This window comes from Lynx canadensis, chromosome F1 (genome assembly GCF_007474595.2).
Source record: "Lynx canadensis isolate LIC74 chromosome F1, mLynCan4.pri.v2, whole genome shotgun sequence".
In the NCBI taxonomy this organism is placed as follows: Eukaryota; Metazoa; Chordata; class Mammalia; order Carnivora; family Felidae; genus Lynx; species Lynx canadensis.
This window is the reverse complement of record NC_044319.2, coordinates 24,565,068-24,585,822: the sequence shown is the minus strand read 5'-3', so window position 1 is coordinate 24,585,822 and position 20,755 is coordinate 24,565,068.

Sequence of the window (20,755 nt, the reverse complement as noted above, 5' to 3'; positions counted from 1 at the left end):
AAAAAAACATGTTTAAGAAGCTTGGTCCGTTTGCGTACAAAGAACATACTTATCCCGGGTGATGCGTGTTCATTCCGTAAAGCTTCTTCCGAAGGATTTGTCCTTGGATTTCTCTGGCTAGCCCAGTTTTTACTGATAATGTGCAGTTTAAAGTGATAGACATACAAGTTCCTAAGATTGTTCTATTATTTTTTTCATTTCAAACTAACTCAGATTTATCTTCTTTCCAATTAGTCTGAATGAATGAATGAATTAATTAATTAATGTGATAGTATAAACATTACAAAGTGATTCAAGAAAAATTCCAGAGTCCAAGAAAAGGGTGGTGGAGATGCTTTTGCTCCCTAGGTTTGGAGGTTGCCTTTGAAACAAAGTAAAAAAAGAGCCTTTTCTTTTATGGGTGTGGTAGACACTGTTGGTTGCCAATTTTCTTCCTTTTTAGGCAGTCATTCCCACCTCTCTTTGAAGCCAGTGTAGCTACGTGACCCAGTTCTGGCCAATGATACATGAGGGGAAGTTGGCTGGGGTGGAAGGATGGATTTATTTCTGTGAATCATTTTTTTTTTTTAATTTCTTTTTATTTTTTATTTTATTTTTTTATTTAAAAAAAAAATTTTTTTTTAACGTTTTATTTATTTTTGAGACAGAGAGAGACAGAGCATGAACGGGGGAGGGGAGAGAGAGAGGGAGACACAGAATCGGAAGCAGGCTGCAGGCTCTGAGCCATCAGCCCAGAGCCTGATGCGGGGCTCGAACTCACGGACTGCGAGATCGTGACCTGAGCTGAAGTCGGCCACTTAACCGACTGAGCCACCAGGAGATGACTATGCAAGGATCAACCTTCAGCACTCAAGAATGTCAGTGTGGAAAGATTAAAAAAAAGAAAAAAATCTTTAATGGCATTATCAAGCCACTTCCCAACCCTGGAACCATCTATCTCCAGATAAATGTGTTCATTACTTGAGGCAGTCTTTGTCACATGCTCTGTGACTTGCAGCTGTATGTAACCTGACTAATACAACAAACTTGGTAAAGGATTCTTCAACTAGGGCACCATTACCCCCATTTGACACCTTTGTGTAAGTTAGAAAAGTTGTTTCTTTCTCTAGATAGATTTCAGGTCCCGCTTCCTTTGCCACGTGCCCTGCTCCTATTGTTGATCACCAAGTCACCTCCTTATGAGATACATGGGAGGGCTGCCTCTCTTCAAAGGACTCAGGTTGAAGTTGCCAGGTCCAAATAAGGGGGAGAGGGCTTTCTGTCACTTGTGGACTTAATTTGATTTTTAACTGGCTAAAATTCAGGCTGTTGTTATTGTTACTGCTTTTCATTTTTATTTATTTTTGTTTATTTTAATCACATATATATTTTTAAAGTTTATTTATTTTGAGAGAGAGAGAATGCAAGTAGGGGAGGGGGAGAGAAAGAGAGAGAGAAAGAGAGAGAGAGAATCCTAAGCAGGCTCCACACCATGAGCACGGAGCCTGTCTTGGGGTCTCAAATTCATGAAACTGTGAGACCATGACCTGAGCTGGAATCGAGAGTCATAGGCTTAACTGACTGAGCCACCTAGATACCCTACTTTTCATTTTAAACAATGAATTTGTTTTTAACTCCAAATCCAATATTAAATTGTCCATGATTCAACAGTGTACCCCAAAATGTAATTCTGAGAAAAATACTAGTTAATACAAAATTCTTTTTTAAGTTTATACTACCAACAGTTATGCTAATACTCTGTTAAAACTAGGCTGACAGAGACAACACTGAAGCAATACATCCACTTGCAGTATGAAACTCTTATGGTGCAGATTATTTAATTCTACTCCTTTATTTAAACTACTAGAGACTTCTTTTGTGTGAAAAGAGAGCTAGCATGACATAATTTAGCTTTCACTTGATGCAAATAAGAAATTTACATACTAGCTCAGCACTATATAATTTTCATCAGCCAAAATTTCAAGTTATTAAATAACTTAAGCCAAAGCATTTTTCTATGAAAATATCTTTCCAATTATTATTATCAATGCAAAAGCTTAGTTTTGTCTACATAACAGGTAAACTTAACATGAGTACAACACTATATGCAGGAAAATTATTGTCATTTTGACTTTAAGACATGCAAATTAATAACAGTCTGACATGCTTTTCCACTAATTAAATACTATATGCTGTTACTTTAGATATTCATTGGTACAAACCCAGCTAGAAACAAACATGAGGACTAAGACTGTATGACAAGATCCAGAATAATCTCACATTAGATGATCATAAAATGTAGATGCAACATTTAAAAAATCCTCTTTGAAGTTATAGATGCATTTGAAAACTTTGAGATAACTCATTTAAAACATCTAAGCTGGCAGCATGAATAGACAAAGCAATCATCACAAGTAAACTCAGGATATAGATGTTAGAGCTAGACCAGGGAATAATATACATGATACATAATATATAAAAATATATTTACTTATATATTTTATATATAAATATATATATTTATATTTCATATTTGCATGCTACATATAAATACACTTTACATATGAAGCAAATATAATTTATATAATTATATATAAATATAAAATAGATACATGTATGAATATATAAATGTTTATAAATATATAGAGACACAGAGAGGAGAGTCATACAATGCAATTTTAAGATTTACTATAAAGCTATAGTATGGACAGTAGGAGAGACACATAGATCAATGAAGCAGAAAAACCCTGAAAAAGATTCACCAAAATATAGTCACCTGATTTTGACAAGGTGCAAAGTCAATTCAATGGAGAAAGTATAATCTTTCCAACAAATGGTGCTAAAACATTTCAATGTACATATGCAGAAAGGAAAAAAATAACCTTAACACATATTTCACACCTTATCCAAAAATCAACTCAAAGTGGATCATATACCTGGATGTAAAATGTAGGAACTATCAAGCTTTTAGAAGAAAATATTGAAATTTGTATCATCTTGGGTTTGGTAACTAGTTTTTAGATATGACACCAAAAGCACAACCCATAAAAGGAAAACATTGATAAATTGGACTTACAGAAAGTAAAAACTTTGATTTTGAAAAAAAAAAAATGGTTAGAATGACAAACTAGAGTTGGAAAAAACATTTGTAAATCACATGTACAATACAGGACTTACAGCCAGAATATAAAGAATTGCTATATTTCTCAACAAGAACACAAATAAACCAATTAAAAAAAAAAAAAGACAAAAGATACTTTTCTAAGAAAATATACAAATGGAGAATAAGCATATAAAAATATGTTCTGTCATTAGTCATTAGGGAAATGTAAATGAAAACCACAATAGATATCTCCATTACAATGGCAAAAAGAAAAGTACATTTTTTTTTTAAATTGATAACCCCCAGTGCTGGTCAAGATGTGGTACAACAACCACTCTGAGTCACTGGTTGTGGAAATGCAAAATGGTGCAGCTAGTTTGGCAGTTCTCAACAAAGTTGAACATACATTTATCATATGGCCCAGCAATCTGAATCCTAGGTAATTACAAAAGCGAATCGAAAACTTGTATATACAGAAACCTGTAAATGACTATTTATAGAAGCTATATTCGTAATCACCCGAAACTGGAAGCAGCTGAGATGTCCTCAAGAGGTGAACAGATTAACAAACTGTAATACATCCATACAGTAAAATACTACTCAGCAATTAAAAAAAAATGCAAACTATGGATTCACACAACATAGATGTATCTTAAATGCATTTGGTTGGGGGAGCCGGGTGGCTCAGTCAGTTAAGCTTCCGACTCTTGATTTCCACTCAGGTCGTGATCTCATGGTCGTGAGATCGAGCCCTGAATCAGGCTCCTCACTGAGCATGGATCCTGCTTACGATTCTCTCTCTCCCTTTCTCTCTGCTCCTCCTCCCCCTCAAAAAAATTGTGTGTGTGTGTGCGTGTGTGTATGAGTTAGTAAACACACATATACACATCCTTGTCTATCTGCCCAAAGGACTTAGAAGCAATGATAGCATATTAGCAATGATCCACAAACCTTCCTTTCTAAATATCATTCTCTTAAAAAGAAAAAAAAAAGGCTCCTTGAAGAAATGACTGCTTCTAGGACTAGGACAAGGAAAATACAAGTCTGGAGCTTCTTGTAGTGCTACAAAGTAAGGAAGTGCTGATAAATAAATAGAGAAAATGAGAGGGGGAGGGAGGAAGGGAGAGAGGGCGGGAGGAAGGAAGGAGGAAGGAAGGAGGGAAGGGGGATAGGACATGTTTAGAGGTATCCAAGACCACTCAACTGCAGTGCTCTGCTAGCAGGACTCACAGGATTCAGTTGCACTAATGGCTAAAATCCATTCCGATGACACAGTAAGCTTACACAGCAGATCATTAAGGGGGGAAAGATGCATTAAGCAGAATCTGGAGAAATCTATCCACAGGCTTTCCCTCCCAGTCCAGGAGGGGGCAAACTAGGTGTGCTCCCTTCTCTGGTAGTGAAAATGCAGTGGCATGTACTTAAATGTTTCTCCTAGGGAAGCCCATTGGAGAGTCAGAGTTGAGGGTTTTACTTGGGGGCTGGTAGTGTTGGCATTCTCTGCCTGGCAACTATGACAACCCCAGTCTCTCAGAAGGAGGCAGGTATTCAGTGGCTTAAATGGGAAGAACAAGTTCAGCAGGGTATAGAGCTTTTCATACCACCAGTACGGGGAACTTTTTCACAAGCCAGGTTTCCAGATGCCAGCCAAGGACAACCTTGCAGGCAGTGAACATAGCAGCCTCTGACCTATGTTAGCTCTTTCCTGTATAAGGCATATCAAGAAGACAGGGGAGCCAACCCAAAACTGCCCCCAAAGCCAAAATTGGAACAATCCAAAAAACAACATAAAGAGTCACAGTTTTGGATTATAATTCAAAGAATAAAATAAGTATCCATGAGTCTATACTGATATAAATAAGAAAACAAATACATTAGTAGTGGCAGGGTGTGTGTGAGGGAAGCCAAATCTTTCTTACAGAAGGACTTCAAATAATACATGTAGTAGGAATCAGGGATTTAAAAAAAACTTTTTTTTAAGTTTATTTATTTATTTTGAGAGAGACAGAGACAGCATGAGTGGAGGAAGGGCAGAGAAAGGGAGAGATAGAGAATCCCAAGCAGGCTCCACACTGTCAGCACAGACCCTGATATGGGGCTCAAACTCATGAGACTGTGAGATCATGACCTGAGCTGAAACCAAGAGTCAGAGGCTTAACCAATTGAGCCACCCAGGCACCCTCAGGGACATTTAAAATAACCATTGACGTACCATGATAATAATTGCTGCAGTCAAGATCCCCTAAAATTAGAAACAATATTTACATAGCCTCAAACTATTACACCAAAAATATTTATTAGTTATTGGGATGGGTGAAATGTTTATATGACCACAAATTCTTTGATAATCACCTTTCTAGGAGGTAGAGCCTAATTGCCTTCTTTTTTTTTTTTTTTAATTTTTTTTTTCAACGTTTATTTATTTTTGGGACAGAGAGAGACAGAGCATGAACGGGGGAGGGGCAGAGAGAGAGGGAGACACAGAATCGGAAACAGGCTCCAGGCTCTGAGCCATCAGCCCAGAGCCTGACGCGGGGCTCGAACTCACAGACTGCAAGATCGTGACCTGGCTGAAGTCGGACGCTTAACCGACTGCGCCACCCAGGCGCCCCGAGCCTAATTGCCTTCTTGAATGTGTATTGGACATATTGATTTGTTCTAACAAACAGAGTATGGAAAGGGAAAAAGTAATTTCTCTACTAGAAACCTGGCATACACCATGTTAACCAAATGACCAAAGTTAACATCATCAGTAATAAGTCATATTGATATCATGTACCCCTGACATGATGTGATGAAAAGGACACTTCTCCTCTGTGATGTCATTTCCAAAAATCCATAAGCTCAGTCTAGTAATGAGAAAACATCAGGGAAACCTCAATTTGGGGAGGCTCTACAAAATACCTGACGAATAATCTTCAACATTGTCAAGACCATGAAAAAAAGCCCAGGAAACTATCACAGATTGAAGGGGACTTAGATACGATGACTAAATGTTAACACGGACTGGATCTCAGAACCAAAAAAAGGTCATTAATGGAAAAACTGGTGAAACCGGAATGAAGTCTGTAGTTTAGTCAACAGTATTGTACCAACATTAACTTCACAGTGTCAGTCTTGTACTGTGGTTACATAACATGTTAACATAGGGGAAGCTGGATGAAGGATACCCATGAGCTCTCTGTACTGTATTTGCAACTCTCCTGTGAATAAAATCTAAAGTTATTTAAAAAAACAAAAAAATGTTTTTAAGCATTTAGGTTAGCACACACTAGTTGTTAGCTAATGTTAGCTTCTTTTAGTTAATTTACTTGATAATCATCCCCGGAGGATGATGATGCTGGGATTTCTCATTGCCTCTACTCCAAATAAAGTGTGTTTCTAAGGATGACTGATTTTAGTGGCATTTATAAGCTTGGGAAACTTCACTGCCCTTTAAATGAACAGTATCACGATGGAAAGTTGCTAGGCAGACAGTTCTAAACATCAGTGCTTTGGGTCAATTTTTGAGTTGCTGGCAATACCTTGGTTTTATTGCCCAATCTGTGGGACTGGTTTCCAGAGTGCCAACTTGGCTGGACAAGAAAGAACTCAGTCTGGACTGCGACCACTCAGACAAGATGAGCTAGCTACCTCCACCCCCATGCCAGGCTGTAACCCTACTGCCCACCCCTACTGGCCTGTGTTCTTCAGGCTGTTTGGAAGCATGTGACCCAGGATGCAGGAATCAAACCTTAGAGTCAGAAATACCTAAAAATGGGACAGTGTGAAAGCGTGGCAAGTGTGGGCCTGATTGCTGGCCCTAAGGGCTCTAGATATTACTTCAATGGTGGTTAAGTGAGAGGCTGGTAAGGAGTGAAGGGGCAGCTGTGGAACATGGACTTATTGTAAGCTGCATTGTATTCCCCCCTGTGCTTCACCCTACAGTAAAATGCTTGTTTTTCTCTCATTGGAAAAGAGCTTTGTAGTTTTACCCTGGCTAAACTCCTTCCTCAGTGGCTTTTGTAAGGCTCCGATAAAGTCGTTTTTGCTTATTATTTATGTTCTTACCCACTTCCAGAAAGGATGTACGATGGCTTATTCACCAAACAATTTTGTTAACCCTAGGCCTCCATTCTTTTCCAGACCATCTGTTCCTCTTCACCATGAAGTCATAGTACTAAATTTGTGACAGTACAATAATTTCCATGGTAACAGGATGTGGTCTTCACCACTGAATCCTGATTTCACTCTGACCAACATCAAGCAGCAGGGAGACTGGGGAGTATACGCTGACATTTTCTATTCTTTTTCAAGTCTAGTTTCTCTGAAGTTCTTACTTCTGATTCTAAAACCTTAAATTCAGCCTGAATGTGTGTTTTTGCAGTTTATGTATGAAGCATTTGTCCAGTAAATGATTAGGCATGCAGGCCAAAAAATAATAAGTTGAGAAATATCAGACAAGCCTATACACCCAATGATGTATAAACTTGTCTGAAGGCGGGGTGCTTAGCAAAGTCCTGGTTTGTAGAGAAGAAACGGGAACAGGGAATCCATTTAAAAGACATGAAACTTCTAAGCTAAGAAATTTGTTTTGATGACTTGTGATAAGCAGTGGGAGGCAGCTGACCTAGTTCCTACTCAATGGTTTCCTTATCTCGCTTAGCACAAGTAGACATAAAAGGGTCTTCCCATGTGAGCTCAGACTGTCTGATCAGAGGGTGATAGATAGGCAGCTTTATTCATGCGAATGACCAGTACCTGGATATTTTGCCCATTTGTTTTCATCTCACACAGCCCAGGTATACAACCTTTGGAGAACTTAGAACACCATTGGCTATGTGTAGAACTGACTAAAGGGTATGAACTTTTAAGAGAACTAGTTATTGGGGGGGGGGGGGGGGGGGGCTGGGTGGCTCAGTTGGTTAAATGTCCAACCTCAGCTCAGGTCATGATCTTGTGCTTCATGAGTTTGAGCCCCATGTCCGGCTCTGTGCTGACAGCTTAGAGCCTGGAGCCTGCTTCAGATTCTGTGTCTCCCTCTCTCTCTGCCCCTCCCCTGCTCATGCTCTGTCTCTCTGTCTCTCTCAAAAATAAATAAACATTAAAAAAAAAAAGAGAGAACTAGTTAAACTAGTTATTGGATTTCAGAAACAAATACCTAATTGGCTCATTAATCTAGCAATTTTACAGGACAGACTAACAGGCAAGGATTGTTATATTGAAGATTTGCTGTACATATTACATAACATATTATATACACGATATACATATGTTACATATTACATATGTGTAAAACAAAGGAAAAGTGTAACATATAACAACAGACTATATTTTCTCCATTTCTGTTCTCCCCCAGCTTCCTTGTTGAGTTGATGAGGTAAGTTGGGGAAGGTAATGGGAAGAAAGGGTGATAAGAGATAGAACTGGAGAAGCTAAAGTGATTTACATTAATTTTTAAAAAGATAAGAGATTACCCACCGTGGAGAAGCTGTAAGTGGAAAGGGACAGAGAAAGTAGAGTAGTGAGGGATGAGGGAGTGACTGAAAAGCAAAGAAAGGGTATTTAGACAGCAGCTGCTCTGTGGCGTGGGGCTTTGGGGAAATAAATAAGGAGGATGTTAACTAAATTCTAGGTATATGGTGTGATTCACTGCTTTGCTACATCTTCAAGACTTCAGTGAAGATAAATTATCTTGCAAAGCTCTCTAAAGATGGATTTGTGATTCTTTTGAAAGAGATGAAGTATTCAGATGGACATTAAGGCTGGAGTAAGCCCTAGTTCGGTTTTACTAATACATCTATATTTTACTAGACTCTCTTGAGGAACATAGTCAGTGGTGCAACCATCTATGGCTATCTCCTGCCTTTGGAGAATACATTGGCCAGAGATGGGCGGCATTCTATGGCCTGGACTTTCTAACTCAAAGGAAACTTAATTTTAGCTTTAAAGGATTTGGAATTTAGTTGTAAGGGTAGAAAAGTCACTATTATTGCTTCAAGGAGGGCTAAGGCCAAGCCCTAGACCCAGTTTTTGAGGCCTAAGAGAAGGCAAGACCAGATTACAGAGAGCATCATGACACCTGAAGGACAGGCCTCACTGACAAGGAGATACAACATTCAGGTCTGCTCCTATCTGCCACTGATCTGAGTCTTGCTGCAGATTGTAGTTACTTCAGAAAATGCAGAGCCTCCTGCTGGTACTCATGCCTAGGCATATGGTAACAAGGGGTAAGGAAGACCTTGCATGAAGTTCATCATTACTTTTGATGTCATCAACATTTTCCAAGTATGAACATCATAATGAAGGATATGGAATGATTCAGGGGAGGGTAAGATAAGACAAGACAAAGGTGACCATCAGTAGAAATTTCTACTCAGGAGAAGAGTAGAAAGGATCAGTTATTCCCAAGTGTCCTATATAACATTAGTCCATAAGAAGCGCTATGATTTAAAAAAGGGTTCTGAGGGAAGATAATTTTGTGCACATTGCATTTTTATTTTTCGTTTGGGGAAATATACACTTGCATGTTATAAGCTCTAAGAAGTCTCGCCAAGAAAAAAAAAATCCTTCTTAAACTACTGTTGCTCAAATGTATTTGATCATGAAATACATTATGTTAGCAATATCTATTAACATCCAAAGTGGCTAGTATTATCCAGAACATACATTGATTAATATTAGGATAGATGATGTGTATGAAACCATTTTATAATAGGTTATATTACTCTTTTTTATTTATTTATTTTTTAATTAAGAATTTTTTAAAAAGTTTTATTTATTTTGAGAGAGGGAATGAGCAGGGGTGGGCAGAGAGAGAGGGAGAGAGAGAATCCCAAGCAGGCTCCATGCTGTCAGCACAGAGCCTGAAACACGGCTCAAACCCACAAACTGTGAGATTGTGACCCGAGCGAAAACCAAGAGCCAGATGCTCAACTGACTGAACCACCCAGGAGCCCCTATAACAGGTTATGTTACTCTAATGACTTAAAAAAAACTACTGAGGGACATAAGTCTATTGTCAACCTATAGTCAATTATTGTGACTTTTGACTTTCCTGTAATTTCAGTGTAGGGCTTCACTCTACTATACACTCAGACACTGCTTCATAAAAACTAGGTGAGGTTTGTAAGATGCATACTTCTCTCCATTTCTCCTAAATGCTCAGTAGCTTCATTATCCTCTTAACTATGCAGGAATTCTCATTTGGCAAATCTCGAGGGTGCAATCCTTTGCAGGGTTGCATGCATCAGAGGCTTTTAACTCCTTCCCACCAAAACCAACCTCATTTCTCAGTTAACTTTCTACTAGAGAGAACCTATGAATAACCCCATCTTGCTACCAGGTTAGCCAGGTTATGTATTTGCAGCATAATAGGGGCTTGCTGAAAATATGCCTTTACCCTAACAAAGAAAGTTCAAGATTGGGGTTTTCAGAACTGAAGCAGGTTAACAAGAGGAAATGTTTTGGGTAAGATGGATCTTTAATGATCTGTAGATTGTACCACTTGAGAGTCACTTCGTGTCTTTACATGAAGGGGACTCAATCTGTAGTACGATGTTCTATTTGAAGGAGCCATGCTTGACTGTGTTACGGTATATTTCTTTTCAGTAGTCCTCGAATTGCTGGTGCAGTGTTTCATATGTAACATCAAGTGTAGGGCAGTGTCTATTTACGTTTAAAGAATAAATAAATGGCTATCTGCACGGCTGGGGATTTTTTTGTTTTTAATTTTTATTTTTTATTAGATAATGCACTCACATAACATGCAAAGGGCACAAAAGAATATATCATTAAAGTGTATTTCTGTCCTTTTTCTTTCCCTCTGTGATTCCATTTTCTTCCCCAAGGCAATTATTACTAATTTCTTTCTTTTATTTTTTTTATAAAAAATTTTTGTAATGTTTTTATTTATTTTTGAGACAGAGAGAGACAGAGCATGAGCAGGGGAGAGGCAGAGAGAGAGAGAAGGAGACACAGAATCCAAAGCAGGCTCCAGGCTCTGAGCGGTCAGCACAGAGCCTGACGCGGGACTTGAAATCACAGACCGTGAGATCATGACCTGAGCCGAAGTCGGACGCTCAACCAACTAAGCCACCCAGGCGCCCCACTAATTTATTTTTTTAATTAAAAATATTTCTTAACGTTTATTTTTATCTTAAACAGAGACAAAGTGTGAGTGGGGGAGGAAGAGAGAGAGATGGAGACACAGAACCCGAAGCAGGCTCCAGGCTCTGTGCTGTCAGCACAGGACCCAACGTGGGGCTTGAACTCACAGACTGCAGGATCAGCTGAAGTTAGACACACAACTGACTGAGCCACTCAGGCACCTCTCTTATTACTAATTTCTGAAATATCCTTCCATGATATTCTATGTGTTTACAAACATATACATATTTTCATTTTTCATACCGATGAAAGATGGCTACTATGATGTGAGAAAACCAAAGCCACATAGAGAAGTCATGTGTAAGTACTCCAATCTCCAGTTCCAGTAGAGGCCAGCCTTTGTCACTCTAGCCTAGACACAGGAGTGAAAAAGAACCCAGTCATTCAAGTGACTACCAGCTGTTCAAGTCTTTTCATCTGACACTCTGAACATCATGAAGCTGAGTCAAGCTATCCCTGAAATCCTATCATACAGAATCTGTAAGTATAATAAAATGGTTCATGTTTCATGCTACTATGTTTTGGGATGATTTGTTACACAGCAATACCTAGAACACATGAAGGATGCAACTAATTAGCAGTGTCTGAGAATAAAAGACATGGTGGAAGTAATATTTGGAGAGCTGATACCGAGAATTTTCTGAAGTTCTTGAAATGAAAGCATATATTAGGTACAGAACAATGAAAATAAATTCATACGTAGATGTGCTGTAGTGAAGATGCCTAACACTGACAACAAAGAGAAAATTTCAAAAACCACCATCAAGAAAACATAGATTACTCATAAAAGGATGACAATTAGATGCCAGAATTCTCATCAATAACAACAAATACCAGAGGCCAATGTTTAATATCTCCAAAGCATTAAGGGGGAAATAACTGGCAACACAGATTTCTATACCTAGCTAAGTTATAATTTAAGAATGATGAAATAGAGAATTTTTCTTTTAAAGTTGGGTTTATCAACCACAAATTTTTATGGAATGAATTAATAAAGCATGTATTTCAGCAAAAAGAAAAGTGAATTAACAATGAAAGTGTGGTGTTAAAAAATATGTTAAATGCAAAAACTGAGAAATTAGACTGATTAATTATACATTGATTGTATAGTACCTGTTTTATGTTATGTTGTAATAAATATGGAACTAAAATTTTAGATACCAAAAACTGCCCAATATGTTTGATAGCTAAAACACAGTCTTACTGGAACAGTAGGACAGTTGTATTTAAAAAATTAGAAATTGGGGTGCCTGGGTAACTCAGTTGATTAAGCATCCATCTGACTCTTGATCTCAGCTCAGGTCATGATCTCATAGTTTGTAAGTTCGAACCCCACATCAGGCTCTGCTCTGAAAGTGTGGAGCCTGCTTGGGATTCTGTCTGTCCGTCTCTCTGCCCCTCCTCCACCTGTGGTCTCTCTGTCTCTGTCTCTCTCTCAAAATAAATAAATAACTTAAAAAATTAAAAATTATAAATAGGAAAATTAATGGTTATGTATTCATTTATAAATTTAAAAGTAGCTGCTTGTAGCACAGACAAAATATAATCTGTAGTTTCCAAATCAGTGGAAGTAAAAGAAAAGGAATAAAAAGAGGTTTTCAATCTAAGAAAGGCAGGAAAGGCAAACCAACCAACCAACCAAAACAAACAAACAAACAAACAAACAAACAAAAAAAACCCCAAAAACAAACAAAACAGGAGAAAGCACTATAAACAGAAAATCAAAAGTACATGCCAGCAATGACCCAGAGAATTTCAACTAGATCATACTTACATTAATTGAACTTCCCAATTAATAAGGAGACAGTCAAGATTAAAAAACAAAAACCTGGGTGTATGCTGTTTATAAAAGATCTGCCAATAATAAAATAACAGCAAGTTTGAATATAAAGAAAAGGAAAAGTTATAATAAGCAAATGCTAACCAAAAGAAAGTTGGAATAGAATATCAGTATCAGACAAAATAGTTTAAAGCAAGTAGGTTATTAATAGAGACATTACATACTGATAAAAATTACATTATATTAAAAAATGAAAAAAATCACCAAGAAGTTCTATCCAGTTAACCCTATAACTATGAAATTTTTAAAAAGTAACAAAATTGCAGGAAAAAAATAAGTAGATCAACAAGTGTATTGGGAATTTTTAATGTATCTTTACTAGAAACTAACAGATGAATTGAAACAAAAATTAAGTTAAGGGATTGGCCATGTTTTTAGTGTTAATTTGCCTTGTGTGCAAATTGTAATTTGCAGCTCATCTTAAGTGGTAGCTTGATCTTTCTACCTACACCATGTAACCCCCATGTAGATCCTAAGACCCTGTCCCAGCCCCCAGTCCAGAAGTACGTGTCTCAGGGCTCCTGTTCCTCATCAGGGATATTGGCAAAGAGGACTGGAAAGCATTCTGGCACGAATCTTGAAATTTCTCTCCTTCCTTCCACTACCAGACACAAGTAACGTTTGGTTCGTTCATTTGTTCATTTTGTTTTTTAAACTCCAGCTCAGGGTACAAGTCATAGCTTTTCCCAAATCCCAGTTTCACAGTGAGTGTGACTAAAGGGGCCATATTCTGTATGGGGTGCCATTGCTCTCCATTACTCTGAGGATTCAGACTCCTAGCCTACATCTACCTGCTTTCAGACCCGGAATATCAGGGCCACAGCTCTATCCTCATTAACCCAGTTGTGTTGCTCATTCAATCCTGATGTCCAGAGATAATAATCTTGCTAATGAACCCAGAGATGTCTTTTAATTAAAAAAAAAATGTTTTTATGATTGCAGTTCTTGAAGATGTAGAAATTCAAAGCATGAGCTCACAATACTGTTTTAACTATTTTCCTGTGCCAGTGTGGATGCGAGGAACTCTGTGGTCTTGCTACCTTCTTCGGCTTTGTGTAGTTATGGGGATTGAGGTTTTTGTTCTATTCTCAAATGCCATAAACCTATTTAGAATATCTATAAATCTCCTCAGGGCTTCTGGTTTCAGGTGGGAGGCAGAATACAATGTCTCCTTGTGTTTTGCTCTCATCTCTGATTTTCTGCAGGCAATTAGAGGAATTGTTTATATATTCCGGTGCTGAAAGCTTTAGCCTTATATCATCAGTCTTTGTCCTGGATTCTTTAGTCTATGAGATCTTGTAACCTTAAGTTTTAAAATCCATAAGGACATGAGATAAAAGAAATAGGAGTGAGAGTATGGAGAGGAAAACCCCACAATTACAATCTCGTTATTATTTTACTAGAAAAGAGATTTCCCCTTTCTGCCCTTGTGTGCTGAATCTATCTTCTGTTTCCTCAGAAGCCATGCTCCTGTCTACCTAGCATCTCTTATCTATTATTTTCTGTTCTGGATCCTTTCTTGCTGAAGTCTCTCCCCTCTTTATAAGACAAAGCCTCTCCTAGCTCTCTCATTTCATAGGCAATCTTTCTGAAATCCCTCAAGTATCTTTTCTTACCATCTTCATGCTAATGACTCAAAATCTACAACTTTGGCTCAGATTTCTCTCAGATGCTCCAGATCCACAAGACTTTCTCAACCCCAGACAACTGCAGTTCAATATGTCTAAAACAAATTTTTATCTTCATAGCCATACATCTCTCCAACTGATTTCTTATGTTTTCTATTTTCATTTAGTTTCCCAAGCAGAAACCTGGGAGTCTCCTTGATTTCTTCCTCTCCTTCCCTCACATCCAATAAGTGGCTAAGTCTTGTCATTCTATTTTAATTTAAGGAATTTTTACAGTTATTTATTAGGTATCACTAGAGTCATAGCGATAACATGTATTAAAGATAGGATTAGGTGGTAAATTTTTTTTAAAATTGAAATGTCACTAGATTAAAGGTAAAAATAGTTGCAGTAAAGAAAATAGGATTCATATTGCCTAGTGGAACATAAAGTTTGAAAAAAATAAAAACAAGAGATTTTTAGATTTGGTTCTCTATGATTTCAGTTACCTGAGAGGTAAAAAAGGACTTTCTGTGGAGTAGATAGCAGTTTAGCAACTGCCTGGATTGTAATGTTTTGTATTTTTTGTTTTAAAATTACAAAAAAGTATTAAATTTGATTAATATTTATTTTTGAAAGAGGGAGGGAGAGAGGGAGAGAGAGAGAGCGAGCAAGCGAGCCAGTGAGCCAGCAGGGTAGGGGCAGAGAGAAAGGGAGACACAGAATCCGGAACAGCCTCCAGGCTCTGAGCTGTCAGCACTGAGCCCAACATGGGGCTCAAACCCACTAACCGTGAGATCATGACCTGGGCCAAGGTAGTATGCTTAACCGACTGAGCCATCCAGGTGTCCCTGTTTGTTTGTTGTAGGGTGACATTTCCACTTTGTAGTGATAGGCTAAATTCAGATGATACCTTTTGTTTTAGAGAATATCAATTTAAAATGGCAATACACAATTTCTTTTGGTGTATACCAGCCTCCTTCATCTGTATCATTATATGGAATCATCTCTAACTGTCACAGATTATAGGCAGCAAGACCAGAGATGTCTCATGCAGAAGACAGAGATTATTGAGTTTGGAAGTCTATATATATATTTTAAGTTTATTTATTTTGAGAGAGAGAGAGAGACAGAGAGAGAGAGAGAGAGAGAGAATGAATGAATCTCAAGCAGACTCTGCCCTGTCAGCATGGAGCTCAAGATAGGGCTCAATTTCACGAACCATGAGATCATGACCTGAGCTGAAATCAAGAGTTGGACGTTTACCAAATGTGCCACCCAGGTGCCCCTCAAAGTATATTTTAGAGGTCACCTTTCTTGTTTTTAATCAGATTGGGGATCTAATCTCTTCTTAATGTCTCTCATGGAAAGTGGATTCTAATAGGTAGGTATCTAAGAACTATTACTACCACCAGGGGGTGTACTTCGTTGCTCATCCATCAATTCTTCCTCTTCCTCCAGACTTGATGATCTTCTTTTGCCTCTTTTGCTTTCTCACCCATAAATAGAAAAGAAAAAAAAAAAAAAAAAAGCACAGTGCTGAGATTCCTGACTGGTCACATTCCAGAGAAATGTGGAAATGCAGGTTATACATAACTAGAGGGGTCAGAGGTGTGACCTAAAGTTGATGGAAGAGAAGAGTAATATAAAGGTAAAAAGGCAGAAAGGTTAAGCCAAGGTTTAATTTTGGATATTTTTTACTTAAAATGTTTCTTTTGTAAATCCCATCTAGGGAATTCCATCTTTCTCAGGCTGTTATGGTTCCCACTGGACTCAAAATTACCAAAGAGGGTCAGTCATGATGCATTTCAAACACGAACACCCCCATCAGTTTTTGTTTGTATGAAAGTATCAGTACCTGATAGTGCATTGGGGTAAGCCTTAGGAAATGCCTTAGGAATTGCTTATAATATGATCTTTGTTTCAATCACCAGGATGTGAGAACCTACTACATTTATCTTTCATCTGTCTTTTTTTCAATTTCTTTTTTTTTTTTTTTAATTTTTTTTTTCAACGTTTATTTATTTTTGGGACAGAGAGAGACAGAGCATGAACGGGGGAGGGGCAGAGAGAGAGGGAGACACAGAATCGGAAACAGGCTCCAGGCTCTGAGCCATCAGCCCAGAGCCTGACGCGGGGCTCGAACTACCGGACCGCGAGATCGTGACCTGGCTGAAGTCAGACGCTTAACCGACTGCGCCACCCAGGCGCCCCTTTTTTTCAATTTCTAATGTTCCTTTTAAACTCCTGTAATGTTGTGGATAGCTCAGGCATTCTTTAAAAAACAATGACAAAAAATGAAACTCCTGACAATAATAGCAACAACAACCATCTAATCTACTTTATTACTCTTTGGTTGATGGGAGATACTGGCACATGTGAGAAATAAAAGCCACCCATAAATAGTTTGCCTCACAGAAATAACTGCTATTAATATTTTATTGTATTTCTGACTACTTTCTATGCAATTCTGTTTTGTAGTCATACTTCATATATGTGTTTTTGTATCTCTCAGGTATATTGTAGTCTAAAATACTTTTGGCTACAGTTTTCCATCACTTTTCTGGACAGTTAAACTGTATATATTCCTTTTCCTGCTAAGTAATAGAATTTGGAAAAGTTAACTCTGCAAAATCTCATTCTCAAGGACTTTGTAGTGGACTGGGACATGTAAATGGGTTATCTGATTTCATGCCTGCACCTGATCTCAAGGTGGAATGATTCCAAAGACCTCTACCACAGATTATTACTCTGTAATATAACTACCCCTTTACTTAGTTGTGCTCTAAACTTTGAGAGCAAGACTGTACTGTTCACCATCTCTACCCCAGTGATGAGCGCATGACCCAACACAGAAAATTCTCTATATATTTTTGAAGATTAAATGAATGAACAAATAACTAAATACTAAAATTCTAGAGGATCCACAACTCCACAAGTTTTCTCCTTAGTATCAGGATATATCCAGATTAAGGTTCTCAGAAGTAAATTTAGTTCAGATTTGTCTTTTTTTTTTAATATTTTTTTAAGTTTATTTGAGAGAGACCAAATGTGAGTGGGGGAGGGGTAGAGAGAGAATCAGAAGCAGGCCCCATGCTGTCAGCGCAGGGTCTGACATGGGACTCGAACTCATGAACCATGAGATTATGACCTAAGCCAAAATCAAGAGTCGGACGCTCAATCAATTGAACCACTCAAGGGCCCCTAGTTCAGATTTATCTTGAAATAACAGTGAAAGATTAAGAATTGATCATCGGTTGAATGTTCCTCATAGACCTTAAACTTATAACTCAACCTAAGAATCCTACTGTGCTTTAATGCTAAAATCAGGCTGTCCCATGAATACTTATAGAAAATTAATTTCAAGTTCTTTCTACAGCTAATAACCTCCTGTAACATCTAGGCCACTGCCGCCTACATTTTGGAAATATTGGCATTCCAACATTTGGCATGTACTATAGGCTTGGTTCCACCACAGGGACATTGTTAAAGAGCTAAAACCATGCATGTCCTTTTGGACAAAGGACTGGATCACTTGGTGGGAGCAGTATAACAGAAAGCTTACAGCCATTGGTTGAGAGACTGAGCCTGAGAGCCATTCCAGGGATGTTAGTTTGTAAGAGGGCAGGGAAAGCAAAAGCAGCTGGTTTTGCTCCCTAGGAGCCTCCTTACCCTCTTCAGCTTTGAGGGACCTTGGATCTCATCTCATTCCAACAAAAAACTGCTAATGAACTGAGACATCCTCTGTAAGGAGATGAAAGCTGTTGTCCTTCTTGGCAATTTATACTTGGTCATGTAATACAGCTGGTCATATGATTTTGCTAGTACCTTTCTCTCTACAAAAGCAAATCTACATTTCGTGTTTGTTTTTTAAAAATAAGCTTAACCTACGTTAATTAGAGTGTGAAGTTGAGTGAGTGAAGCTCTGATTCACCCCATATGCGTAATAACAGCAGCACTGCTTGTTGAGTGCCTACGAAGCGCCTTGTACTGCTAGGTATGGTACAGACAATATCTAACTGAAATTGGACAGTCTGCCACCAGAAACAATTTCAATATATCACTTACAGTGAAACTGCATGTGGCCCCTTCCTTAGCAAACTTATTCAATTTATTTAGCCTTATCCCAACACACAAGAAAAAAACAAAACAAAACAATAATGGGGCACCTGGGTGGCTCAGTCAGTTGAGCGTCCGACCTCAGCTCAGGTCATGATCTCATGGTCAGTGAGTTCAAGGCCCACAACGGGCTCTGCGCTGATAGCTCCCAGTCTGGAGCCTGCTTTAGATTCTGTGTCTCCCTCGTTCTCTGCCCCTTCCCTGCTCATGCTCTGTCTCTCTCTGTCTGGTGAGAGATACAAAGATCACTGAGTTTTCCATTCTATTCTCTGAATCACTTTTCTTTCTGAATTTTTAAATCTAATTTTTCTATCCTATTTACCAATTAGCGGATATCCTCTTTTTTGTCTTGCCAGCCTCCCCTAGGAGTGTTTTTATTTTGTCACACAATAAAAGGGTTGACTGCTTTCCCTATTCCCAAATCTGAGAGCATAAAAGTTAAATAAAAATGATTTGGATATTGAAGACTTCTTTCTCTACACTGAAGTATGGGACTTTGCTGCAAGATAATTGATGAGTTACATCAAGATAATTGATGAGCTGCAAGATAATTGTAAATGTGTTCTTTATTCATTGCCTAAGTAAATTTCATTTAATTAAAACTTTCATTTTGTTAAATATAGCAGATTTCAGTGCCCCAGGTGGGTTGAAGGCCCAGGGAAGTTCTTTTTTTTATTGCTTAGGGATTGCTTCTATGTTCTGTAGTTAGGTGGTCAGGAATTTTAAGCATTTATATGAAAGTCATGGTCTAAATTTCTATTTTTTCCCCCAAGATTAATTGATTTAACAACAATTTATTGAGAACCTTTGTATCAGGCATCCTGTTAGGGGAGTGAGCAAAACAGTCATGGTGTCTGCCCTCACAGAACTTACAGAGTCAACTGGAGGGAACAGACATTGAACAAAAAGAATTACGATCCTGAAAAATGCCATGAAGAAGGAATGGAAAGGTGCTGAGGGACTATGTAAGAGATGTAGCTAATCCATTGTGATTGGGTGGGTAGAGATGGTTTTTCCAAAGACGTTCAGGTTTAGGCTTAAAGCATGAGAAGGAAGAAGAGTGGTCCAAGAGAAAGAAGGGAACAGCTTGTGTAAAGTCTCTGAGTAGAAAAGACTGCTGCCCACTGAGAGACCTGAGAGAAGGTCAGTGTGGCTAGAATGGTGACACCAGGAAGTGTCAGAGAAGAGGCAGGCAAGGGCCAGACCACGTAGGTCATCCTAATGATGGAGGACTTTATTGTAAGGGTAATGGAAAACGAATGGAGAACTTAAGCCAGAAGATAAAAAAAATTTTTAAGGCTTAATATGGCAAATATGTAGAATACAAAAATATATTAATTTACTATTCAATTTGTTCTGGAATGTGCTCTTACATCTAGCAATCCAATGAGAGTAGGAATTTTTATTAATATGGGGCAAACTCTCTAGATTCTGACATGTAGAATTTTTCTGAGATGGCAAAGACCCTAGAGTAATTAAGCAAAGCAGAACAATCCTTGGGCATGTATCCTTAGCATGACTTGAAATGACATCCTGAGTTTCTTTACTTTCCATCTATATCATATCTTAACTCGAATTGCAAATAGAGGTGGTAAAATAATAAAGACAGGGAAAAGAAGGTGTGCATGTGTACATGCACATGTGTGGCCACATGTGGTTTCCCATGGTTTTGAAGAAGAGCAGATTTATGGCAAAGAATATCTGTATCACATTCTCTGTTCTCAAAAATAGTAGTCTGCCCTACAGAAATTAAGGAGGTAGAGACTATAAAATAGTAAGAGATTTTTTTTTTCTTTTAGTTGAGTGTTTTAGGAAAAAAATGGCAGCTTCCGGGTAACATAACAGATTTTGACATGAAACACACTGATGTCAAACTAGGGATACCAGGATGGCTTCTGAAGTACTGTGCTTGTAGTAGTAAAGACATCCATGAACACTATAGCTTTTGGACAATATAGA